Raw genomic sequence first — 26958 nt, 5'->3', positions numbered from 1 at the left:
AAAGGCAATCCGGGAACTGCTGGTTATGGAGGAGTTTTAAGGGATGAAGAGGGCAATATTATCTTTCTCTTCCACTGTCATTTAGGAAGAGCTACCAATAACATGGCGGAAGTGATGGCTCTGGAGCAGTGTCTAGAGTTTCTGATTCAGAACCATCGCTCAAATGTCATTGTAGAAGTGGACTCTGAGATAACCATTAACACAGTGAAAAGAATCAGCGGTGGTTCTCGGCCAGAGAGAGTCTCGAATCACTGAAAACTTATCCATGTTTATCAAAGAATCCAAGTTCATCTCCAGGGTCTTCGAACTGTAAGTTTCAACCATGTTCATCGTAATGCCAATAATCTTGCGGACTTACTGGCCAATCAAGGTGTGTGCAGTGTAGACTGTGGGATGGCTAAAAAGTGGCAAGAGATTCCTCAAAGTCATCTTAAAGCTATCTGCAAGGATCAAGCTATTGAGGACAGGGAAGTTTTTCAATTTTGGGCTAGGTTGAATGGCATGAAGTGACGTTGCCAGATTGTACACCCTCAGCCCAACAGGATGAACTGGGAAGGTTGGATAGTCAATTTCGGTCTCACTTTTCCTCGGAGCAATTCGACCGGGATTCCCAGGTTACTGGTTGGCACACTGCGGAATCAGTTCCCAAACAAACTCTGATACGGGTTCTGGTTCCACTGTATGAATAGGCAGAATGGGTGGTTAATAGTGTATAGCAGTTGGCTTTCTCCCTCTTTCCACTTTTGGGCTAGAGATCCTGGCCATAGTCGGTTTTTTGGCGATCGTAAGTCTGTAAAGTGGTAAGTGGTTTTGTAGTTTCGGGTGCGATCCCACAAGGATCACAACACGTGGCAAGGTGGTTGATTCGGAAACCGCCCTTCATCGCTCGTTATGGTTCAGTCGGGTATGGCGGTGCGATATGGCTCCTGACCATTGGATCCGGCAGCTTGGATGGATGGTTGGGATCATTCGCGCTGTTTAGTGGGGCCAAGCGGGTCATTCCCCATTTTTTGTTGGTGCATCTTGTCCTTTGCCATCCTTTGTGTACTTTGGGTGGTCAGGGGTGGTCACTATCGTTGGTCGACTCTGGGGGTGTGTTTTGTCCGGTCTAGCCTTTTGGTTAGGGTTCTGGTAGCCCTTTAGGGTTTTTTTCCCATGGGTTTTGGGTTTATGGATGTTAGGCAGAGGGTCTTAGTCTTTGGCAGGATTACCTGTTCTCCTGAATTTGTACAATTGATAGGTTTCTGTATACTATGTAACTTTTCTTTTGAATTAATGAAATAGAAGGTTCGGCTCTTGCTTCAGCAAAAAAAGAGAATCTAAAAGCAAAAGGATGAAAGCATGTAAAAATAACTGTAAACAACTAATGCAATTTTGACTTTCTCCAACATTCAAATGTGAAGCATTACCCTCTTTAAGTGCTATGTAAGAAGTCAATTACGCCTTAGTTCCTAAGTTCCTAGGAAGTTAATAACAATGTACTGAGTAATTTCAATCATTGTATGAATTAGACATTTAACCATTTAGTTTAGGATCATCATCATCTTGAAATGGCTTTTGAAAACATCCATTAACATAGTTCATTGACAATTTTGTTCTAAGAAAATGAATGACAAAACAATAAGAAAACTAAGCAATTGTGTATTCTTAGAAGAACAAGGTTGCATAGTTGTGAATTATCACTATGATATTGATCAAAAACTGGAATGAAATATTATCTTAATGAGAAACAGATTTGTTGAAAACAGAGTAATGCAAATTGAACTAAAAACAACATTAATAAAAAACCTCCTCCAATGCAGGGGCCCTCTGCAACTAATTTGGATAGAATGCTAGCTAATTAAAGATTCTCTTAACCAATCATTCGCCACACAAACTTTATATTATGATAAAATGAAGTTTGAATACAGAGTATCAGCAAAAATACTGAATTTAACACTTATTTTCTAAACTATTTCTCGGTTTTATGTAACTGATATTTAAAGGGAAATAACATAACTATTTGTGAGATAAACTTGCTACAAGTGTTTAATTTGAATTAGATTTGAAATAGGACTGCTGGACTCTTGATTTCCTATGAAAGAGAAAATTAAGAGTCCTACTGCTTCCGACTAACGTATTTTGACTCCATCCTTGACCATTATCTTAGGCTCAATTTTTTGTCAATCTAGACCGAGTGAATAGGATAGAATCCATGTGGAGATGATTCTAGAAATGCCCATGTGGCCCAACTCTTCATTTGACACCTAGAACCTACCAAACCATGAGAGTAGTTACGGAATCCACAGTTAGCTACAGAATAGGCTGCGTTCTGTAGCTAAATTGCAAAAATCTACTCAAATAGGAAGAACATGAAAATATAATATGGTAATCATTTTAATGCTTTCCTTAAGACAAAACTTAGCATTTATCATTGATTGGGGTTTGTAATCTTATGAGAAAGTGAGGGGAAAAGGTGAGAAAAACTGTCAAAGAGAGGATAATTTTTAGGCTTAACGTACCCCCACTACAAAATCATTGCATGTCCTCATGCAATTTTCCAAAAATGTGAGTTCTTCTTCCCTACTACATTTTCTTAGACACCTCTACTAGTACATCCAATTTTCTTCTTTTGTTCTTCTTTGAAGTGACTACCATTCTAAGCCTTCACATAAGAAGCTTGTACTTGAGGTTAATCACTGCTTTGTTCAAAACCTTATTCTTTCTTTTCAATTTCCTATTTTTCTTATACCACAGTCCTAAATGCAGAATGATATTATCTTGAATTACCTTGTCTAATTTATTTTTTCCTTCAAGGTCTCATTTTCCTGTTTGATATTTCTGTTTAATATCTCTAATTCATAAATATCCTATTTGAGAGCATCAATTAGAGGTTCTTGTGGATTGACAGAAGGTTCTGGGTTCTCAATTTACATCTAAAATGGTGAAAAGGCTTGTGGAAGATTACAAGATCAAACACAGAAAGTCTACTCCTTATCACCCACAAGAAAATGGTCAAGTCGAATCTACCAATAAGGTGATTGAAGGAATTCTCACTAAGACTATACATCTACACATGAGATATTGAGCAGAAAGGATTTCTGAAGCCTTATGGGCCTACAAAACTACATGGAGGAAAACAACAAGACATACTCCCTATGAACTTGTTTATGGGATGCAAGTCATATTCCCTATAGAGTTTCAAATTGGAACCTTCAAGATGGCAGTCCAATTGGGACTTGATTTATCAGAAGCACAGAAACATAGATTGGAACAAATCAATGAGCTTGATGAAATCACACAAGATGCAGTTCAAAGAACCAGTATAGTCCAGCAACAAAGGGCTAAATGGCATGATAAGTATATCAAAGAAAAGAAGTTTCAAGCAGGGTATTTGGCACTTTTGTTTGATTCAAAATTCAAATATTTTCAAGGAAAGTTTTAGACTCATTGGCTTGGGCCATATGAGATTGAAAAAGTCATTGATAATGGAGCAGCGAAGATAAGGAAAATAGTTAAAAAAGGTACCTCTTCTTGTGAATGGTCATCGGTTGAAGATATATCATAAACCAATTTCAAGAGAGGATTTTATCAATATTTTCCAGAATAACACTGAAATGAAGTTGGTGAAGAAGAATCCTTCTTCTTCACTAACTTAGCTTTTATAACAAATGACGATTGCAAAGAGTTGAAGAATTATGCTTTAAAGATCAACACGCTAAAAGGGTACCTAAGGATCAACACCAAAGAAAACAACAAACGAAAAGGTTAAGTTCTAATAGCAAGGTTAAAACATAAAGCATGCATAACATGGATATTCATATGTTTCCTGGACAAATCATCATTTGATTTGATTGCAATCTCCATCATACTACATATCAGCCACATCCTCAATATTTTGTTGCATAACGGTCCATAATTTACTCCCTCGTTGATCATTAATGGTCACGCCTACGACGTGACATACTTGTCTACGTTTCTCCAAATCCCCTACCATCTATTTATTCATACCAACCTACAATTCCTTTCACCATATTCACAAGAAATTCATAAAACAAGGAAGGGTAATTCTGAAAGTTGAGAACTTTACATAGTAGAAGGGATGGGGATAATTGTCAGATCAGAACCGGTAGGAGCAAAGTACATGGAAGGATACACACAGCTCAAAGAAATGTTGCAGAGAGTTGGATGGCTTAAATTCATCGATAAATTTGATGATTTTCATAAAGATATTACAAAATCCTTTGCTCAATATTTTGATGGCACGGAGGTATAAATTGGAGATATCAAATTTGTAGTGACTGTTTCATTCATGGATGAGGCTACAGAACTTCCCAGGCATGGTGAAAGATGGTTCAAGAACAATGAATTCCACAATGAATCATGGAAAGTAATACTCAAAAACCTAGGTATGGATGTCTCCGTTTTTAGAAAAGGTATCCCCACCTCAGCTCTTAAAAGTAAATGGAGGAACATGCTCTTGATTTTACATAAATTTATCACTTGTGAAGGGAGGTTTGGTTGCATGTATGTCTACCATATCTGTTTACTGATAAATTTCTTAGAAAAAGGGGAAATTAATCTTCCTTTCTTCCTGCTAAATAGTTTAAAAATGATGGTCTCAAATGTGCAAAAGAAAATTCAGTTCATAGATACAACCATGTATCATCATGGGTTGATAAAGATATTGGTTGAGTTTCATTTAAAGATCATAGGAGATACGTGGGAGAATTTCCTTATTAGAAACCATTTTCAAGAAGCACTAGAGTCACCTAAAGAAGATAATGTCAGAAGAAGTAGAAGAAAGAAGACTGATATAACTATTGAAAACAGACCCGAGTCTTCATTACAGAAGAATTATGAATAGCTAATCTCTAAAGAATTGACAGAGATCAAAAAGTAAATCAGGCAAGAGGGAAGATAAGAAAGGAGAAAAAGATTACAAATGAGGAAAATGTAAGTCCTCTACAACCTAGAAGGAGCTCTAGACTCTGAGGTTTGATAAAGAAAACATCATCAAAAGGGCCAGAGCTTATAAATTTAGACGAGGAAACCTCAGCACCATCTCCTGTTAACATCTCTTTTGCACACAGTCCTCAAAATTCTCTTGTTTATCCGTTTGAAGGTAGCCCCAGTAGAAGATCTCCAGGCATAGACCCAGTGCAACAACAAATATATGATTATATAGAATCACTGGAGAAGAGAAGTGCCTCAATGAACCTGAAACTTTATGTCAATCCACAAGAACCTTTAATTGATGCTCTTAAATAGGATATTTATGAATTAGAGATATTGAACAGACATATCAAACAGGAAAATGAGACCTTGAAGGAACAAAATAATTAGACAAGGAAATTCATGATAACACCATTCTCCATTTAGGACTATGGTATAAAAAAAATAAGAAATTAGAAAGAAAGAATAAGGTTTTGAACAAAACAGTCATTAACCTCAAGTACAAGCTTCTTATGAGAAGGCCCAGAATAACAGTCACCTCAAAGAAGAACAAAAGAATGAAATTGGATGTATTAGCAGAGGTGTCTGAGCAAATGCAGTAGGGAAGAAGAACTCACATTTTTGGCAAATTGCATCAGGACATGCAATGACTTTGTAGTGGGGGTATGTTGAACCTCAGAATTACCCTCTCCTTTACTGTCTTTCTCTCCTTTTTCCCTCACTTTCTCATAAGATTACAAACCCCAATCAATGATAAATTCTAAGTTTTGTCTTAAGGAAAGCATTAAAATGATTGCCATATTATATTTTCATGTTCTTGCTATTTGAGTAGATTTTTGCAATTTAGCTACAGAACTCAACCTATTCTACAGCTAACTATGGATTTTGTAGCTACTCTCATGGTTTGGCAGGTTCCAGGTGCCAAATGAAGAATTGGGCCACATGGGCATTTCTAGAGTCATCTCCACATGAATTATATCCTATTCACTCGGTCTAGATTGACAGCAAACCGAGCCTAAGATCATGGTCAAAGATGGAGTCAAAATAAGTTATCCGGCAGTAGTAGGACTCTTGATTTTCTCTTTTATAGGAAATCAAGAGTCCAATAGTACTATTGCAAATTTAATTCGAATTAGACACTTGTAGCAACTTTATCTCACAAACAGTTATGTTATTTTCCTTTAAATATTGGTTACATAGAACCGAGAAACAGTTCAGAAATTAAGTGTTAAATTTAGGCTTTTTGCTGATACTCTGTATTCAGACTTCATTTTATCATAATATAAAGTTCGTTTGGCGAATGATTGGTTAAGAGCATATTTAACTAGCTAGTAGTCCAGCCAAATCAGTTGCAGAGTGCCCCTGCACTGGAGGAGGTTTTTTATTATTGTTGTTTTTAGTTCAATTTGCATTACTATGTTTTCAAAAAATTTGTTTTTTAATTAGGATAATATTTCATTGCAGCTTTTGATCAATAGCATAGCGATAATTCACAACTATGCAACCTTGTTCTTCTAAGATATTTCATGGACAAAAATAACTCTGTTTCCAAATTGAATTAAGATTGAAGTGATAAGAATACACAATTGCTTAGTTTTCTTACTGTTTTGTCATTCATTTTCTTAGAACAGAATTGCCAATTAACTGTGTTAATGGATGTTTTCAAAAGCCATTTCAAGATGATGATGATCCTAAACTAAATGGTTAAATGTCTAATTCATACAGCGATTGAAATCACTCAGTACATTGTTATTAGCTTCCTAGGAACTTATGAACTAAGGCATAATTGACTTCTTACATAGCACTTCAAGAGGGTAATGCTTCACATTTGAATGTTGGAGAAAGTCAAAATTGCATTATTTTTTTACAGTTATTTTTAAATGATTTCATCTTTTTTATTTTAGATTCTCACTTAGTTGCATACTCTGCTTATTTTTCTAGGACATTAGAAGTTAAAGTATAGACAATTGCTTATACTCCATCTCAAGAAGATCATACTTCATAATTGAATGCTAAAGTAACTAGAAGTACTTTAATTGATTTCATTTTCTGTCTTTACTTCAAACAAACACTGTGATTTCATTTTTGGTTTTAAGAATTAGATCTATGGATTAGGACTAATGATAACATAAGATAGATGATTTGTTTTCCAAATTAGGTTATAACTAGCCAACGGTTTTTGGTTTAGAGAATTAGATTAACTTAGGAACATTTCTTTAGATTCACTTAAATCTTCTCATAGTTTTAGGTTGAACATTCTTAGACATCAAAGAACAAAATCCCCCAAAACAACATAAAATACAAAACAACGAAGTAAGAAAAGGTTAACTAAGAACATATAGTGCACCATAATTCATCAGTTTACAAACCTCGGTTGATAATTTATGCAAGCAATTTAGGACACTAAATTGACTAAACATTTTTCTTATATATAGGAAAAATAAAGGCTAAGTTAGTGAAGAAGAAGAATTCTTCTTAACCAACTTCATTTCAGTGTTATCCTCGAAAACCTTGATAAAATACTCTCTTGAAATTGGCTTATGATATATCTACAACTAATGGCCATTCACAAGAAGAGGTACCTTTCTTTCATCTATTGTCCTTATCTTCATGGCTCCATTATCAAAGACTTTTTCAATCTCATATGGCCCAAGCCAATGAGTCTGAAACTTTCCTTGAAAATATTTTAATTTTGAATCAAATAAAAGTGCCAAATCCCATGCTTGAAACTTATTTTCCTCGATATAATTATCATGGGATTTAGCCATTTTTTGCTGGACTATACTGGTTCTTTGAACTGCACCTTGTTTGATTTCATCAAGCTCATTCAGTTGCTCCAATCGATGTTTCTGTGCTTCTGATAAATGAAGTCCCAATTGGATTGCCATCTTGAAGGTTTTGATTTGAAACTCTATAGGGAATAGGACTTTCTTCCCATAAACAAGTTCATAGGGAGTATGTCTTATTGTGTTCCTCCATGTAGTTCTATAGGTCTATAAGGCTTCAGGAAGCCTTTCTACCCATTCTCTCATGTGTAGATGTAAAGTCTTAGTGAGAATTCCTTCAATCACCTTATTGGTAGATTCGACTTGACCATTTTCTTGTGGGTGATAAGGAGTAGACTTTCTGTGTTTGATATTGTAATCTTCCACAAGTCTTTGACCATTTTAGATGTAAATTGAGAGCCCTGATCTGTCACAATTTCTCTTGGAGCACCAAAACGAGTAATGATATTCTTAAAAATAAAATTAACTATAGATTTTTCATTAGCAAAAGGTAATGCTTTAGCCTCTACCCATTTAGTGACATAATTAGTGCATACCAAAATATACTTCTTTTGTTTAGATGGAGGATTAATTGGTCCAACAAAATCCAAGGCCCATTTTTCAAAATGTTCAATGAGTACCTGAGTTTGTAGTGGAATTTCATCTGAAGGAGCAGGTTTTCCTACCCTTTGGCATTTATCACACCTTTTGACATATTCTTCGGCATCTTTGAAGATGGATGGCCAATAATACCCTAAATGAAGGATTTTATAGGCTGTACTCTTGTCGGCAAAATTTCCACCACAAGGTTCATCATGACATGCCTTAAGAATTTCAAGCATTTCATCTTCTCAAACACATCTTCTGATCATGAGATTTGTACTTGTTTTATACAATTCATTAGTAATCCATGAGTATCTTGCACTTACTTGAATGATTTTTCTTTTCTCCCTAGGAAACAAATGTGAAGGTAATTTTCATGTGACTAAGTAATTGGCAATATCTGCAAACCAAGGGGTTTGAGTAGTTACTGCAAAAGGATATTCATCAGGAAATTTATCTTCAACTGGTGTGTCATCTTTGATATTTTGAATTCTAGACAAGAAATCAGAGACTGTGTTTTGTTTTCCAGGTCTATCTAGAATAGTGATGTTGAATTCTTGCAAGAGTAATATCCATCTTGTAACTCTGCCATTAGTAATAGATTTATTTATTAAGTACCTAATTACAGAGTGTTCTGTATGAACAAATGTTTCATAACCTATTATTTAATGTCTGAATTTGTTGATAGCATGAACAACAGCTAAGAATTCATTTTTAGTTATAGTGTAATTTAACTCAAAGGGAGTCAAATTCTTGCTTGTGTAATATATGGTGTAGGGGATCACATCTTTTTGTCCTAATACAGCTTCTAGAGCTGTATCTGAAGCATTTGTTGAAATGTGAAAGGGTAGTTTTCAATTTGGACCTCTTAGGATGGGTGCTTCAGAAATTTTTTCTTTTAAAATCTCAAATGCCAACTGGCAATCAAGATTCCAATTGAATTCACAATCTTTGGTGAGTAATTTGAAGAGTGGGGATGCTAGTTTAGTGAAATTTTCTATAGTATCCTGTGAATCCTAGAGAACTTATAACATCCTTTTGACAATTTGGAATTGGTAGTTTAGAGATGACTTCAACTTTAGATTTATCAACTTTAATTCCATCTCCTGAAACGTGATGCCCTATAACAGTCCCTTCTGTAAACATCATAAAACATTTTTCATGGCTTAGTAAAAGGTTTGCTTCCTTACATCTTTTAAGAACCTTTTCCAAATTTTCTAAAGCTTCTTCAAATGTATTCCCATAACTGTGAAGTCATCCATATACACCTCTACACAATCATGTATTAGATCAGAAAAAATTCCTAGTACTGCACTTTGGAATGTTGCAGGTTCATTGCACAATCCAAAAGGAAGTACTTGGTAGGCATAAGTTCCCCATGGATAGGTGAATGCGGTTTTATCTTGATCTTTAGGTGATACCTGAATTTGATTGTAACCACTAAAACCATCCAGAAATGAGAAATACTTCTTACTTGCTAATGTATCTAACACTTGATCTATAAAGGGTAGAGGAAAATGATATTTTAGGGTAGTTTTATTCAATTTTCTATAATCAATGCATATCCTCCATTTACCATTCCTTTTAGGAACAATCACTAGAGGGGAAACCCACTGTCTGTTTGAAATTGGGTAAATGAAGTTTACATTCAGCAATTTTTGTAGCTCCTCCTTCACAATTTCCCTAATATTGGGGTTCATCCTTCTTTGAGGTTGTCTGATAGGTTTACAATTTTCCTCAATGTAGATGTGATGTATACAAGTCTTAAGGCTAATTCCTTTCATGTTAGTGTATTCCCATCCATATGTAGAAGAATTTTGTTGTAGTGTTTTGATTAACTTTTCCTGTTGTACTTTTTCCAATTTATTGTTTATGTTCAATGTTTTTCCTGGAAAGATTTCAACTGTAGAGCTACCAAATTCTTCCCTAGAATAAAGAGACATCTACCTAGATGACAAATATTCAATATTAGATTTTTCTTTAAATTGATCATGTTCATATTCTGGAGATGATTCAAAATTTTCCATTCAATTTAAGATTTGACTATGTTCACTAATGGTTGAAATAGTAAAGAGAGGCTGAATATCATTTTCATTATCAATCCATTCTTTGTCATCTATCTCTGTGATTGTTCTTGTTGGAGGATATAGAGTGAATTTCTTAGTTGAGTTACCATCAAATATATACATATCACCAGATCTACAGCTAATGAAAGCATCAGTTGTAGCCAACCAAGGTCTTCCTAATATAAGTGGATGTCCTCATAGATTGTTCTTAGGGGTTAAGATCATAAGATCAACAGGGTACTCCCAAGAGTCTAAGGACACTGAAATATATTCTAACACACCATCTAGTTTGATTATAGATCTATCTTCCAATTGCAGTAATGTAGGTGTATAAAGAAGATTAGGAAGCTTGATTTGTTCCATGGTTTGTTTGCTCATGATGCTTATTTCTACTCCTAAATCAATCAATTTATTCAGAATTTCAACTCCATTGATATGTGTTTTTACAACTGGACTTCCTAGATCTAAATATTTTTGTATGGAAATTTTTCCCATCATTATGTCTGTTATTTTTCCTACAAGTTGAATTCTTTTTACTTCTTTTATCTTTCTTCCTGGTTTCTTCATGCTCAACTCCTTTATTGTTTTAGCTAAAATTGGAATTTCCTTAATGGTTTGTAACAAAGGGATTTTGATAAAGACATTTTTCAATTCATCTAGAAAATCATAATTAGGCAACATAATATGATTTTCTACCCCTCTATCAACTTGTAATCTTTCAGGAAAAGGAGGTGTAGAAGTAGATACTGATGGTTGTTCTATGATAGGAGTTGAGTTTATTGGTTCTTTTTGTTTTCATTTTCAGTGTTTTGGTTTTGAAGAGATGTTCCTTCTCCAAAACTTTTATTTGGCTGTAGAGAATATTCCTCAGAATTGTCTTGTTCTTGAATAACTACAGAAGGCTTTTTTTTTTCTAATATCCTACCAGATCTTAGTTGGAAATCATTGAGATCATTAGGAGTGATCATATAGGTTGGGAATTGTTGTCCTTCCACCATATAAGTATTTTGAGGATTTTTATTGTTGGGGTTTGGTAATGGTTGGGCAAGTAGTTGATTTGGTCTCAGTGGGAATGGTAGTGAAAGTTGATAATTTTGGTTTTGAAGTTGGGGCTATTGATAATTTGTTGAGGAATTTATTTGGGAGGATAGTTTGGATATGATGGAGGATATTGATAGTATTGAAAGATATTCCATAGGGGTTTTGCATTCCTTGAGCCCAAGGTTGAAATTGAGATCGATATTGTGGTTGAGGCCAAGGTTGCTACCAAGAATTCCAATTTGGTGGGGGCTAATTATACATTTGGTTGTTAAAACCTTAGGTTTGTGGCCCCTGCCAAGGTCTTCTAGAGACAAAGCAAAGAGATTATGTTGGATTTGAAGTTGTTTCTTCTTGAAAAATAGCCTTAAGACCAGGAATTGAAGGACAACTCTTGGTTTCATGGTTTTCTGAACAAATCACACAAGTCTCTATGGTTTTTAAATCCAAAAGGCATTCTCTTAAAGCATGTTTATTTTTGCATTTGGGGCAGAAAATAACTAAAGCATCAATCTTGGCTTTTTGCTTGTTTTGTATCTTAAGGATGTTTATCTGTTCACTAAGTCTCCCTAGAATTTTTGTTTTAAATTCATCAAGCATGTTTCTAATTTCTGCCCTACTCACTGATCTAGTTGCAGATTTATTCATTCTAGTAAGAGAAGGATCTCTTGGACCTTTCCCAGTTTTGGCTTTTCCTCTTGAGAGATGAATACATAATTCTCCAATGTCATTTAATGGAAGATGAGAGATATCTACCTTCCCCATCATATTAAGGATGTCTATCCACTCATCTCTAATGGATTTTAATAAAAGATCTTTTAAAGTATCTTGATATAATTTCTCCATTTTTTCTCTTTTTATGTTATAGTTGAATCTTTCAATTAAATCCTCCAAATTTTCATCCTCTTTTTGCATCATTTTAAACACTTCATCCATGTGATTGATAGGCCTTCAATAATCAAAATACCTTTCCAAAAATGCTTTCTTCATGTCATTACATGTCGTAATAGACTGGATGAGCAACCCCATGAACCATTTTAAAGCAGATCCTTTCAATGTTGAAGGAAACAACTTAAGTTTTTGAGAGTCTTGTAAATAATGTTAGGTCCCTATAATACTAGTGATTCCCCCATTACTATTTTCATTGTATCCCTTATTGTTATTGTTGTGCCCCTATTTTCCCCATATTGTTATTATTGTGCCCCATAGAATCCCGCTATTGTTATTTTTGTGCCTTTATATTATTATTGTTAGGTCGGCTTGGTTATATTGTGTCCCCTTAGACTCCTATATATAGAAAGTAGGTTTTTCCATTTGAATCATCCAATAATTGTTCAATTTTGTAGTGTAAAGGAGGTTTCCCCCTCGAAGAGGCTTATTTCTAAGGTGTTCATCTATCTTTTCTATCTTTTTGTGAGCTAGTTTCATAACATTTGGTATCGGAGGTTTGGATTCTAGGGTTTCGCTACTCCAAACAGGTCATCATGGAATTTTCACTATAACTTTGTTTCTACGATGTTTCAGAAGCAAAAAAAAAAACCCATTTGAGAAAAAATCGTGCTGAACCTTGGGTTTTAATTTCAAAGCTTGTCTCACTATATTTTCGGAGATATGATCTGAGGAAGTTAGGGTTTTTGCAAGCTCCATAATTTAAGCTAAAACAGGGCATCGTGGGATTTTCGTTGTAACTCTTTCGCTACAAAGTTTCAAAAGCTAAAACAAAAACCCATTTGAGAAGAAATCAGTCTAAACCTTGGTCTGAATTTTAGATCCTATCTTGCTATATTTTCAGAGATATAGTCTGAGGAATTTAGGGTTTTTTCAGACCCCCGAATTACATTCCAAATAGGTCACCATGGGAAAATTGTCATAACTGTCTCTCTGAGTATCAGATTGAAATTCTGTAAGAAGTTACAAAAAATGGACGGACTTTAGTTTCTTATAGATATTTTTGAGATCAATAGGTCAAAACAGTGACACGTGGCACTTCATACAAGTTCGCTCTTCTGAAAAGGTATATAATCAGGTCACTGTGGGAGATTTGGCATAACTCTTCCTTGGAGAATCCAATTTTGATCAGGTTGGTGGCATTGGAAAGAGGACATAGAGGACTACTGCAGGTCATGATTTTAGAACTAGGAGATCCAAAATTACAGAGGTACATCAGATTCAATATCGATCTCCTACAAAGAGAAAAAAGGTGTGTATTTTATTTTTTATTTTTGCATAAGCTTGGTTTGAAAAATTAGTTTGAAGGAATTCAAAGGGCATAGTGAAGCATTATTATTGGTAATTGATGCCCCGAAGAATAAAATGGAAACACCTAGTAAGAAACCTGAAATATCTAGCATGACTCATGAAGAAGAGGAAGAAATGCAACATGATATATCAATGTTACGAAACCAAGTGCAACAAATTTCACTTGCACAAAAGGTAACAGAAAATAAGATGGATAGTTTAAAGAAAGGCGTAGAAGCGAAGATGAATGACATGGAAGCTAAGATGGACGACGTGGAAACTAAGATGGATGATTTGAAGGCAGATTTGAAGATAGGCATGGAATATTTGAAGACAGATTTGACAAATTTTCTAGAAGAAATGCTTCCTAATGGTGAAAGGGTAGTAAAGGAAACTCATGATGAGAAAAAAATAAATGTTAATCATGATTTCATAGACTCTAACATTAGATCAAAGAACCACCATGTTCCAAAAATCGATATGAGGAAGTTCAATGGAAATGATCCCAGAATGTGGATACTACAGATGGAGTAATTTTTCAATCTCCATAATGTAAAAAACACAAAAAAGGTACGCATTGCAACTTTCTATTTGGAACCAAATCAGTTTGTATGGTATTGATGGCTTTGCTCTCGTAAACAAATTGTCACTTGGGCTAATTTTATGGATGAAATGATAGCAGATTATGAGGATACAAAAAGCAACACTTTTTTTAGCCAATTAATGAATCTCAAACAAAAGGGTTCAATGATGGAGCATGTTGAGGACTTCCAAAAATTGAATATAAGGGTAAACGATATTCCAGAGGAGCATAGGATTGATATGTTCATAGGGACTTTAAAATATAACATCCAAAATGAGGTTCACCTTTGGGAACCAGATTCATTGGAGAAGGCATTTAGGTTGGCAAGAAAAATGGAAAGCAAAATTATGGCAACAAGGAAGCCTACCACTCACAATCATAAAGATGGAAGTGTTTCTGCCCCTAGCCATCCACAACCTACAAGGTTGACACCACAATAATTGGAAGAAAAAAGAGCAAAAGGGCTTTGTTACAGTTGTGATAGAAAATACACTAAAGGTCATAAGTGTGCCGAGAAGAAATTATTTTACATAGATTGTGAAGAGGAGGAAGAAAAGGAACAAGAAACATCAAAAGAAGAGGATATACACCAGGAAAAACCCCTAGAAAAAGAAGAAATGAATCCGACCATATCTTGTAATGCATTGGCTGGAATTACCACTCCTCAAACTATCAAGATAGAAGGGCATATCAAGAAGAAAAAGGTAATAGTGTTGATTGATTCAGGAAGTACCCATAATTTTATTCATTATAAGATAGCCAAAGAATTGAATTGCTTCCTATATCCAGCACCAGAGTGTCAAGTGATGGTTGCAAGTGGAGGAACCATAAATTGCTCAAGAAAGTGCCATAATATCAAGATATCCATGGGAGAATATGTATTGAATAGCCCAATGCTTTCCATTCCAATGGGTGGTGTTGATGTTGTACTAAGAGTCCAATGGCTACAATCCTTGGGTACATTTTAATTTTCAAGAACTTTTCATGAAATTCTCTTCAGAAGGAAAGGAAATTGAATTAAGGGGTATCATAGGGAAACCGGGAAAGATAATTATCTCTAATGGAATGACAAAGATTCTAAAGAAATAACAATGAGGCATAATTGCACAATTATGTGCACTAGAGGTTCCCACATCGAAATCATCCATTTCTCCACATCTCCAAAAAGCCTTGGACAATCATTCCAAGGTATTTGAGACTCCCAAAGGCCTCCCACCTATTCATGATCACTATCATGCTATCAATTTGATTCCAGGAAGTGTTCCTCCAAACATCAAGCCTTACAGATATCTCTATGTCCAAAAGAGTGAAATTGAACATATGGTTGCAGAAATGCTAGAGGATGGTATAATTCAACCTAGTCAAAGTTCTTTCTCTGCTCCAGTAGTATTGGTTCACAAGAAGGATGGATCATGGTGCATGTGTGCAAATTATAGGGAGCTTAAAAAGCTCACTATTAAATATAAATTTCCCATTCATGTCATTGATGAATTATTGGATGAATTGCATGGATCAATTTACTTCACCAAGTTCTATCTTTGTTTAGGATATCATCAAATCAAAATGAAGACTGAAGACATTCCAAAAACAACATTTAGAACTCATGAAGGTCTGAATTTTTGGTCATGCCTTTCAGCCTTACTAATGCACCTTCTACATTTCAAGTTTTGATGAATTCCATTTTCAAACCCTTCCTTAGAAAATTTGTATTAATATTTTTTGATGATATACTAATCTACAACAAGTTTTGGAAGGATCATGTCCAACATGTTGAAATGGTGCTCAAACTATTGGAGGAGAAATAATTATATCCAAAAATGTCCAAATGTTTCTTTGGAGTACAAGAGGTGGAATATTTGGGTCATATTGTATCTCATGAAGGTGTTAAGGTAGACCCTAGCAAAATTAAAACCATTAAGGAATGGAAAATCCCCACATCCATAAAGTATCTACGAGGATTTCTTGGGTTGACAGGGTATTATCGCAAGTTTGTTAAGAATTATGGGAGAATAGCAGCACCTCTAACAACATTATTGAAGAAATATGCATTCTCATGGACTCCAGAAGCAACAAAGGCCTTTGAACATCTTAAAGATGCAATGTGCCAAGCACCAGTCTTAGCTACACCAGACTTCACAAAAACCTTTATTGTGGAATGCGATGACTCAGGAAATGGAATTGTTGTTGTTTTAATGCAAGAACAAAGACCCATTACTTTCAAATGTCATCCAATCAAAAGAAAGTATTTACACAAAGCTATTTATGAGAAGAAAATGCTGGAAATACTACATGCACTTAAGAAATGGCGACCCCACGTAATGGGAAGACACTTCAAGGTAAAAATAGATCATGATAGTCTTAAATACTTTTTGGAACAAATATTATCTTCAGAAGAGTAGCAAAAATGGGTTACAAATATGTTGGGCTATGACTTTGAAATCATCTACCAAAAAGGGAAGCAAAATGTTGTGGCAGATGCACTCTCAAGAAAGGATTAGGATGTGGAAGCATTTCTTTGCGCCATTTCTATTATCAAACCAGATTGGATAAATGAAGCAAGGGATGAATGGAAGAATGACGAGGAAGTGTGGGCACTCATTTAAAGATACAAAAAGATCCCAGTACATCTGATACATTTAGCTGGAAAAATGATTTGTTATGGTACAAGGATCAGTTATACCTATGTAATAATTCCCAGCTCAAACAAAAGATTCTTAGGGAATTGCACACCTCTCCCTTAGGAGGGCACTCAGGATTTCTAAAAACCTACCACAAGGTTAAGAAGGATTTTTTTATGGGATGGCCTTAAATTGGATATTCAAAAGTTTGTGGTGGAATGTTTGGTTTGTCAACAAAATAAAGTTGAAACAATTAAGACCCCATGATTATTACAACCCTTATCCATTCCAAGCCAACGTTGGGAGGAGGTTTCAATGGATTTTATCACAGGTTTACCCAAGTCAGAAGGAAAGAGTGTTATCATGGTGGTAGTTAATAGACTTACCAAGTATGCACACTTTTTTTCATTATCTCATCCATTTAAAGCGAGTACAGTTTCTACTGCATTTATGGAAACAATTCAAAAGCTACATGGAAATCCAAAGATTATTGTAAGCAACAAAGATTCCATTTTCATTGGAAACTTTTGGATAGATTTATTTTCTTGTCTTGGGACTCATTTAGCTCATAGTTCATCTTATCATCGTCAATTTGATGGGAAAACTGAGATAGTAAACAAATGTTTGGAAGGATATCTTCGTTGCTTTGTATTCGATAAACATACACAATGGTCAAATGGTTGCCTCTAGCAGAATGGTGGTATAACACTTCCTTCCATACTGCAACAAAAATGACCCCATTTATGGCACTTTATGGATATCATCCACCATCCATCACATCATATTTAAGAGAAAATTCTAAGGTTCAAGCAGTGGAAGATCACATCGAGCATCAACAACAAGTTCTCCAACTCTTAAAGGATAACCTTACCTTGGCGCAGAATAGAATGAAACATCAGGCAAATCAACATCGCAGTGAAAGAAGTTTTGATGTAGGTGATTGGGTATTTTTACGGGTACAACCATATAAACAAATGTCCCTCAAGAAAGCTAAGAAGGATAATAAATTATCACCAAAGTATTATGGTGTTGCAAAAGATAGGTACTATGGCATACAAATTGGAACTTCCTCTAACTTCCCGAGTGCACCAAGTTTTCCATGTTTCATGCTTAAAAAACGTTATAGGTGACAAGATTCCAGTTCAAACAATATTTCCAGAACTTGATGAGGAAGGAAAAATCATGTTGGAACTTGAAGCAGTCAAAGAAACAAGAACTCAAAAGCTACAAAATCGATCAATTTCAGAGTATCTCATGAAGTGGAAGAACTTACCCGTTGAAGATTCCACATGGGAGGATGAGAATTTTATATAGAAGCACCTAGAACTACTCAAGCATTGAGGACAACACATTTTTGAGGGAGAGGGCATGTTAGGTCCCTATAATACTAATGATTCCCCCATTACTATTGTCATTGTATCCCTTATGGTTATTGTTGTGCCCCTATTGTCCCCATATTATTATTTTGTGCCCCATAGAAACCCACTATTGTTATTTTTGGGCCTTTATATTATTGTTAGGTCGGCTTGGTTATATTGTGTCCCCTTAGACTCCTATATAAGAAAGGAGGTTTTGTCATTTGAATCATCCAAGAATTGTTCAATTGTGTAATGTAAAGGAGGTTGCCCCCTCGAAGAGGCTTATTTCTAAGGCATTCATCTATCTTTTCTGTCTTTTTGTGAGCTGGTTTCATAACAAATAATCATAAGTTCTACACAAGACTTCAAATTGAAATAAAAAGGTTTCAGGATCTTCATTTTTTAATCCATGGAAATTTGGGAGGACAGAAGGTGAGATATTTTTCATTCTGGCATTTGTATCTTCATCAACTATAGGGAATCCAAAAGAATTATCAACTTCCCTATTTCCTCCACCTCTTCCTCCTCCAAATAGTAAATTTTCTCCATTTATAACTTCTTCTTCTCCTTCTCTTCCTGCCATTATAGATTCTTTAGAGCTAATATAAGATTCAACCTGCAAGGTTAATTGCTCTTCCTCTGGTTCCTCTATAAATGGTGTATTGAAGAAGGGTTCTCTTTCTTCCTCTCCACTAGGAATTTTTAATTCTTCAGCTAAAATATGTTCCCTTGTAAAGGTGAAAAAGGTTACTCTTTCTATTGGAGATCCAAGATTTTCTTCCTCTATGACTGCCTCAGTGGATGAAGTAAGAGATCCTCTTAATTGGATTTTTACCTTAAAACTTCAGGAAGTCTATGGCTAGTAAAATGTGGAATATGAGTTTGAGATGGAGGTGTATCTCTTCTTAGTCTTGGTGGAGTAAGTGGTGTTGTAGGATTTAAACTCCTGCCTCTAGCTATGAATCTACCCCTAGAGTCCCTTTCTCTACGCATATCATTTTTTTTTTAGATGTAAGAGATGAGGTTACCTAATTACACTTCCCCGGAAACAGCGCCAAAATGTTTAGTCAATTTAGTGTCCTAAATTGCTTGCAAAAATTATCAACCGAGGTTTGTAAACTGATGAAGTATGGTGCACTATATGTGCTTAGTTAACCTTTTCTTACTTCGTTGTTTTGTATTTTATGTTGTTTTGGGGGGTTTTTTCTCTTTGATGTCTAAGAATGTTCAACCTAAAACTATGAGAAGATGTAAGTGAATATAAAGAAATGTTCCTAGTTTAATCTAATTCTTTAAACCAAAAATTGTTGGCTAGTTAGAACCTAATTTGGAAAATTAAGCATCTATCTTATCTTATCATTAGTCCTAATCCATGGATCTAATTCTTAAAACCAAAAATGAAATCACAGTGTTTGTTTGAAGTAAAGATAGAAAAATGAAATCAATTAAAGTACTTCTAGTTACTTTAGCATTCAATTATGAAGTAGGATCTTCTTGAGATGGAGTATAAGCAACTGTCTGTACTTTAACTTCTAATGTCCTAGAAAAATAAGCAGAGTATGCAACTAAGTGAGAATCTAAAAGAAAAAATATGAAAGCATGTAAAAATAACTATAAACAACTAATGCAATTTTGACTTTCTCCAACATTCAAATGTGAAGCATTACCCTCTTGAAGTGCTATGTAAGAAGTCAATTATGCCTTAGTTCCTAAGTTCCTACGAAGATAATAACAATGTACTAAGTAATTTCAATCACTGTATGAATTAGACATTTAACCATTTAGTTTAGGATCGTCATCATCCTGAAATGGCTTTTGAAAACATCCATTAACACAGTTAATTGACAATTCTGTTCTAAGAAAATGAATGACAAAATAGTAAGAAAACTAAGCAATTGTGTATTCTTGTCACTTCAATCTTAATTCAATTTGGAAACAGAGTTATTTTTCTCCATGAAATATCTTAGAAGAACAAGGCTGCACATTTGTGAATTATCACTATGCTATTGATCAAAAACAGGGATGAAATATTATCCTAATTAGAAAACAGATTTGCTAAAAATAGAGTAATGCAAATTGAACTAAAAACAACAATAACAAAAAACCTCCTCCAATGCAGGGGCCCTTTGCAACTGATTTGGCTGGACTGCTAGCTAGTTAAAGATGCTCTTAACTAATCATTTGCCACACGAACTTTATATTATGATAAAATGAAGTCTGAATACAAAATATCAGCAAAAATCCTGAATTGAACACTTAATTTCTGAACTATTTCTCGGTTCTATGTAACCGATATTTAAAGGAAAGTAACATAACTATTTGTGAGATAAACTTGCTACAAGTGTCTAATTCGAATTAGATTTGCAATAGGACAGTTGGACTCTTGATTTCCTACGAAAGAGAAAATCAAGAGTCTTACTGCTTCCAGATAACATATTTTGACTCCATCTTTGACCATGATCTTAGGCTCGGTTTTCTGTCGATCTAGACTGAGTGAATAGGATAGAATCCATGTGGAGATGATTTTAGAAATGCCCATGTAGCCCAATTCTTCATTTGACACATGAAACCTACCAAACCATGAGAGTAGCTACGATATCCATAGTTAGTTGCAGAATAGGCTACGTTCTGTAGCTAAATTGCAAAAATCTACTCAAATAGCAAGAACATGAAAATATAATATGGAAAGCATTTTAATGCTTTCCTTAAGACAAAAATTAGCATTTATCATTAATTGGGGTTTATAATCTTATGAGAAAGTGAGGGAAAAAGGTGAAGAAAATTGTCAAGAAGAGGGTAATTCTGAGGTTCAATAGACGCATTGTATGTTGCACATATAGTGTCGATACCTCTTAAGTTTGTACGAACCCCGGGTTGATAATTAAAGTTGGTAGCCTTGGGATTTGCAACATTATTGTTGCAATACTGAGGCTCATCACCCTCCATGGACATAACTCAATAGATATTTTATGCATATATTTATTTTTGCGCTTATTCGAGAGTGAAATATTTCTAATAAATTTAGGATACCTAATTGTTTCAATTCGTTCTCTATGATGACTTGGTCATCTGGACTCATGAATATCTGGAGGTAGTTGTCTGATGCAAGCTCTGGAAATTTTATTTTCATCCATGATATCATGGTTGGAATACTTTATGTTCTCCACTATGTTGAACATGTTTCCCTCTATGTTCACTATTGGCAAAATGAAGGGCACCATCATTTGATATTTTGTGTCTTTCTTGAGATTGATTGGTGGTGCAGTGGATTTTCTTGGTGGCATGTATGTACTTGGAAACTGCCCTATTGGCAACTCAACTTATGTTGTTTCTATTTTTTTATTTTCTATGTAGGGTGTCAAGGAACCCCTGGTGTCTTAGTCCTTTCTTTCCTTCTGGGTGCAGAGGCTCCTCCTCTGGTAGTTTTCATTATGGTTACTTTTCTGGATTTTAGCTCTACAACTGGGGTTTATTTCACAGATTCAAATCTCTCTCCACTCTTTAAATACCTTACCCAAAATTATCTTCTCAAATTGTGTTTAACCCACTTATACTCCTCTGCCTTACTGCACAATTTCCTAGTCATCATAACTACAATTTTTTCAAACGTGATCCCATATCCCTTTACATTTTCTTCTCTGGGTGGGCTCTACTTCGGTGAATGTCCTTCCATTAACTGCTTATTCCAAATCCACCAATCATCAAGGATATTTTCTATCAAAGCACATATGACTTGTCATTAATGAGACGGAGATGGAACTTTTATTTATACTAACATTTTTCCGTTGCTTCTTGCCTTCTCTTCCCTCTTTCTTTTTCTATAGTGTGAGTGCTTGACACTTGTCTATCATTTTGGTGGGTTTGCATAGTTTTGTGATATTATCCCTATTTCATTCAGTTCACTAATTGTTTTCTTAATAAGCATCTATATTTATGCTATTTCTCTGTTTTGTCTTTATGCACAACCGATCATCATGCAGGAGAGCCTTTCAGGGCTACATTTAGGGCTCACAATCTAAGATGTTAAGGTACTTATGACTCAAATTATTTCACAAAGGAGCACACATTTTCCATTCCATCAAAATTTAGGGAATCACATACCTCTTCTCCAATCCAACTTACTATGCAATTAATGTGAGTGCACATTCTAGCGGATACCTCATGTAACCTTTGCTGCCAGTTTTCAAGTGCTTCCTATGAAGTAGATGTGAAAGAATTAATACTCCACCAGATTAAGACACTATCAATAGTTGGATTAACATAGCGATTGTTGCACACAGTTACATTACAGAGATTGTCCAAATATTCTATTCTAATTCCTTCCCCCATAGGCTCCACGTATTGGTATCCTTTTATTGGGTCCATTGGTGCAATAACATTCAAATCTCTTGACTCAAAAATCATTCCTCTTTTCTTCAAATTAATGATGACCTAATTGTGGAGTGCTAAATTAATTCCTAACAACATAAGATATGGGTTGGTATCATCCACAATCTATATAAATTCAAAATCAACAATACTCCTAACTCCATTAATGCTGACCTCCACCCATGCCGACGTGCCAATCAGGAAAATTATATACTAGTTTTCCAATCTTAGCTGGATAGGTGACCAAGTTAACTTTGGCCTCCCCATCATTTCTCGAGTTTTCCTAGGAAGAATATAAATGTCTGACCCTAGATCCAAAATAATGTTATCCATATCATTGTCTCTAATATGCGCATTAAGCCTAAATTTTCTATTTGTTCTCTTCTTATGCATAACCGACTTAACGGTGCGCTAGAGGGTATGCATGGTAAGAACTTCTCACTCCAACACATAATGCTCATTTATCCTATGCAACTTTCCGAGGGCTACTTCATCCTTCAATAATTCTATCAATAAATTTATAATCGAGCTTACCTCTTTAGTAGTGTCTCCAAGTGTATATTTTTTATAAACTGATGACATGTCGTATACATGCAATCCTTATTGCATGGTTGAACTTGGTGGACCCCACTCCATTGCAACAATTTCTCTTTTGGCCTCCTTGTATGTGCCCTTATCTTTTATTGGATCGAAACCTGGAGTTGGTTTTGCAACTTTCCATACACATTTGTGTGGTTGGCTTCCTTGTCCCACTACATCTGCTATAGTCTTCATTCATCCACGTGTAACTTATCGAACCTATGGATGGTATCTTAGCACTTTGGAATCTATCATCTATGCATTTTGACCTCTCTTCTCTTGCCAATTCATAATAAGTCAAGGACATTATTTCATAACATTATCTAATTGTTTACATTATGTGCGCTTCGTGCAAGGGTTGGGGCAATATCACACAATGTGTTTGTATTTCCCACAATTATAACATATTATTGGGCCCCTTCCTCTTCCAAATCCTCCTCTTCCACGGCCTTGAAATCCTTTTCCTCTTCCCTACATCCCTTTGACTCTACCTTGATTATAAGTTTTGGGTGTGTTATATATTGGCATTGTGGCTTCACTTCCTTCACCTTCCTATACCTTATATGCATCAATGGTGCATTCCCTCATCAAATCTAGTGCACAACACACATGGATGTCATGTCCTAATAAATTTAAAAATTTATAGAACAAGGTTTTAACTAAAGTTTGGTAATTCCACATCATAGGACATGTTGTTGGTATATGTCACCATACTCTACATACTTCACACCATATCCCTTTTCTTCATGCCAAAGGATTTGCAGCTCTAGTAGCCATGTATTTTCTTATGGTTGGGCATTTGTTCCTATGGTGTTCTTCCTTACTGCATATAGTAAACCAAAATCCTTTGTGATTCTCTTTACCTTTTTCCAAATATTGTAGTTGTATTGTTAAGGCTACTAGCTATGGCTGAACTTGTGTCATCCTTGCACTAGTTTTTCTTCTTGCGGGAGAGGCTTCCAACTTCATGGAAGTTTCTAAGGATTCACACTGTGAAGTGAATTTCTAATGAGTCAATGGGATGTGTATATGAGGCAACAATCCTACAATAAGCCTCTACTGAAATGAAAGAAACTATGAACTGCTTGGAATCAAGAACAAAACACAAGTAAAAAAGAGGGACCAAAGCCTCTGGGTTGGGCCCAAACCCAAGGGTATCAGCCCTTTGAAACTAAATTAGATGCGGCTTAATAACCAACTTCTCATTATCAAAAAGTAAAGGTCTCATACATCACATAAAAGTTCAAAATGACAATGTTAAGCTCTAGGTTCAATAGTTACACCTAGTTGAATCAAAACTTTGAATCCTATTGAGATTTTCATCTTGTTTATTTATACAAAAGGGTAGTTGATAGCAGATCCCTTGAAAATAGGAGTGATTCCATCCTTGGTCTTAAAAATTGTGGATATTTTCCCTCTTGAGCTTCACTTGTACTAGGAGTTACTCAACTACCAATGAATTCGAACTAGTGAGAGAGGATGATGTGATCCCAAGCTGAGTTAGGGAGTTAAGGAGGTGGGAAAACCCCCTAGATTCTCTCCTAGTTGTCTCCATAAAACCCCTCCATAGTAATTGCCTAAAAATGCTTCTTTTTCTTGAAATTAAACAACATTAGGCCACATACTATGACAAACACGTTGTACTCCTCTTACTAAGCATAATATAACAAAAAATGTGAATGTGAGAAAAGGATAGTTTTAAGGTTGGAGGGTGGCATGATGATCTTCAAAATATACCTATTGATGGGAATCATCATCAACCCCTTGTTGAAGGTGTTTCTCATCCTCTGAGCAACTTATCCATGTGAAGCTCTTTCATGGACATGTTGGCCTCTCTTACATCCCAAGGCTCTGTAGAAATTTTGAATAATTTAACACATATTCAATGGAGATTATCCTGATCATTTACTATTGCGGAAAACATACACAATACATAAGCTCCTCTACGTTGATCATCAATATAGCAGCATCAATAACAATAAAACATCAAGAGCATTCACACATTAACACAGTATGTATCCCGGGGAAAGCATCTCGCTAAAAACCCCAACTATCTGTATATTAATGATTGAGTCATGTAACATTACACAGCATAATACTTCTCACAAGTATCTCCACCTCTGTTACACACAATACAGCTCAGATCTGATCTCCAAATCTCTTCCACTACTTGCCTGCCTCCACTGCTCAATACCTGCTCAAGAACTGATGAGAATGGCTCACCAAACTCGTTTTTCACCTGCAAAATAGTCACTCACACTTTGTTGGACGTGAGCACAAGCTATAATGTGGGCAAATACATGAGCAAACTCATTGGCATACTCAAACCCTTGATTGTGCAAGATCTGGTGCACAACTATAGTCACAACTGATAGCAATCTGATTCTCTACCACCTGTCCCTGTTGAATTGAACATGCACTGACATGCAACTGAGTTAACTGATGTATTCATTAGTTGTATTATGAGTTAATAACTTGTGAATTAATTAATAACTAATTCACCCAACTCATCTCTAGTCTATTTGCCAGTTAGACTAAATACAACCAGTTTAACAAAGCTAAACTGAACACAACTCCATCAACTCCACAATCAACTCCACCAAACTCAACTGATTGAGTTCTAACTGAAGTCATGCATGCAACAACTCAACTGACTCATAAGAAAAGCATATTTCCTTCTGCCAGCTACATGTGCCACCTCTGTAGCTCAAACTGAAGTGCTCCAAGAGAATAAGATTAAGTTTATAGTCCAAATATTATTGTGAAATAATAATATTTGACTTTTCTATTTTTGACAGCCAGTCTAAAAATAGACTTTGATCACTTACACTGTGATCACTCACACTTTCATCAAAAATAGAATTCCATCTATTTTTTCCCAACTTGATCAATCATCCATAAACAACAACCTGCAATCCATAGACATGATCCATATGTCTAAAAATAGACATAGTCTAAAAATAGACTTGCGCCAAAAATAGCCTGTGGGCCCACTTAGTGAAGGCGACTCTTTTCACTAAGCTCCATCATCTTGTTGCAATATCAACACTCCCTCTCGACAAGATATGGATTATCAGCAACCCCTATCCTGCCTCGGTGGTACTCGAATTTGCTCCTCGTGAGAGCCTTCGTCAGAATATCAGCATCCTGATCCTCCGTTGGAATGTACGAAAGTAACATGATCCTCCGCTGCACACAATCTCTGATATGATGGTACCTGATGTGCTTGGACCCAAAAAAACCGACCGGGATCATCCTCATCCACATAGATCTCTGCTTCCTGCTGTACCAAGAAACTACTGTCGATCCAATACTGAAGACCCCTCGTGATGTTCTCTTTCTGTCCGTTGGGCTCCCTACCCAATCTGCATCCGTGAAGCCACATAGCTTCACCTCATCCTCCTGTCTGTACCACAAACCATATCCCGATGTGCCTCTCAAGTAGCGCAATACATGCTTGCCCGCCTTCCAGAAGAGCTTGGTAGGCTTAACCATAGCCTGTGAAAGCTGGTTAACTGCATAGCATATATCAGGTCGTGTATTGACCAAATACATCAGCGACCCCACCAACTGTCGATAAACAGTGGCATCCACTTCTTCTCCCGAAGTGGCATCCTCCTTCCTCTAACCTCCAGGAAGAGGAGTATCAACAGGCTTGCAGCCATGCATGTTGAACTTCTCCAGTATCTCCCGAGCATACTTGCCCTGAGAAACAAACAGTCCACCACTGCGCTGCCATATTTCCAATCCCAGGAAATAGTGAAGGAGGCCCAAATCCTTCATCTCAAACTCTGTAGCAAGATCCTT

General features: G+C 35.6%; 1 pseudogene; it reads left to right on the top strand.

Annotated features, from left to right (window-relative positions):
• Positions 1-334: 334 nt before the first annotated feature.
• LOC149260093 (iron-sulfur cluster assembly SufBD family protein ABCI8, chloroplastic-like) overlaps positions 335-26958 on the top strand; it is a 131713-nt pseudogene continuing 105089 nt past the window's right edge.

Source organism: Pinus tabuliformis, chromosome 6, assembly GCF_031772625.1.
Source record: "Pinus tabuliformis cultivar Carrire ecotype Pingquan chromosome 6, CPIR1, whole genome shotgun sequence".
NCBI lineage: Eukaryota > Viridiplantae > Streptophyta > Pinopsida > Pinales > Pinaceae > Pinus > Pinus tabuliformis.
This window is presented reverse-complemented; position numbering and strand designations above follow the sequence as displayed.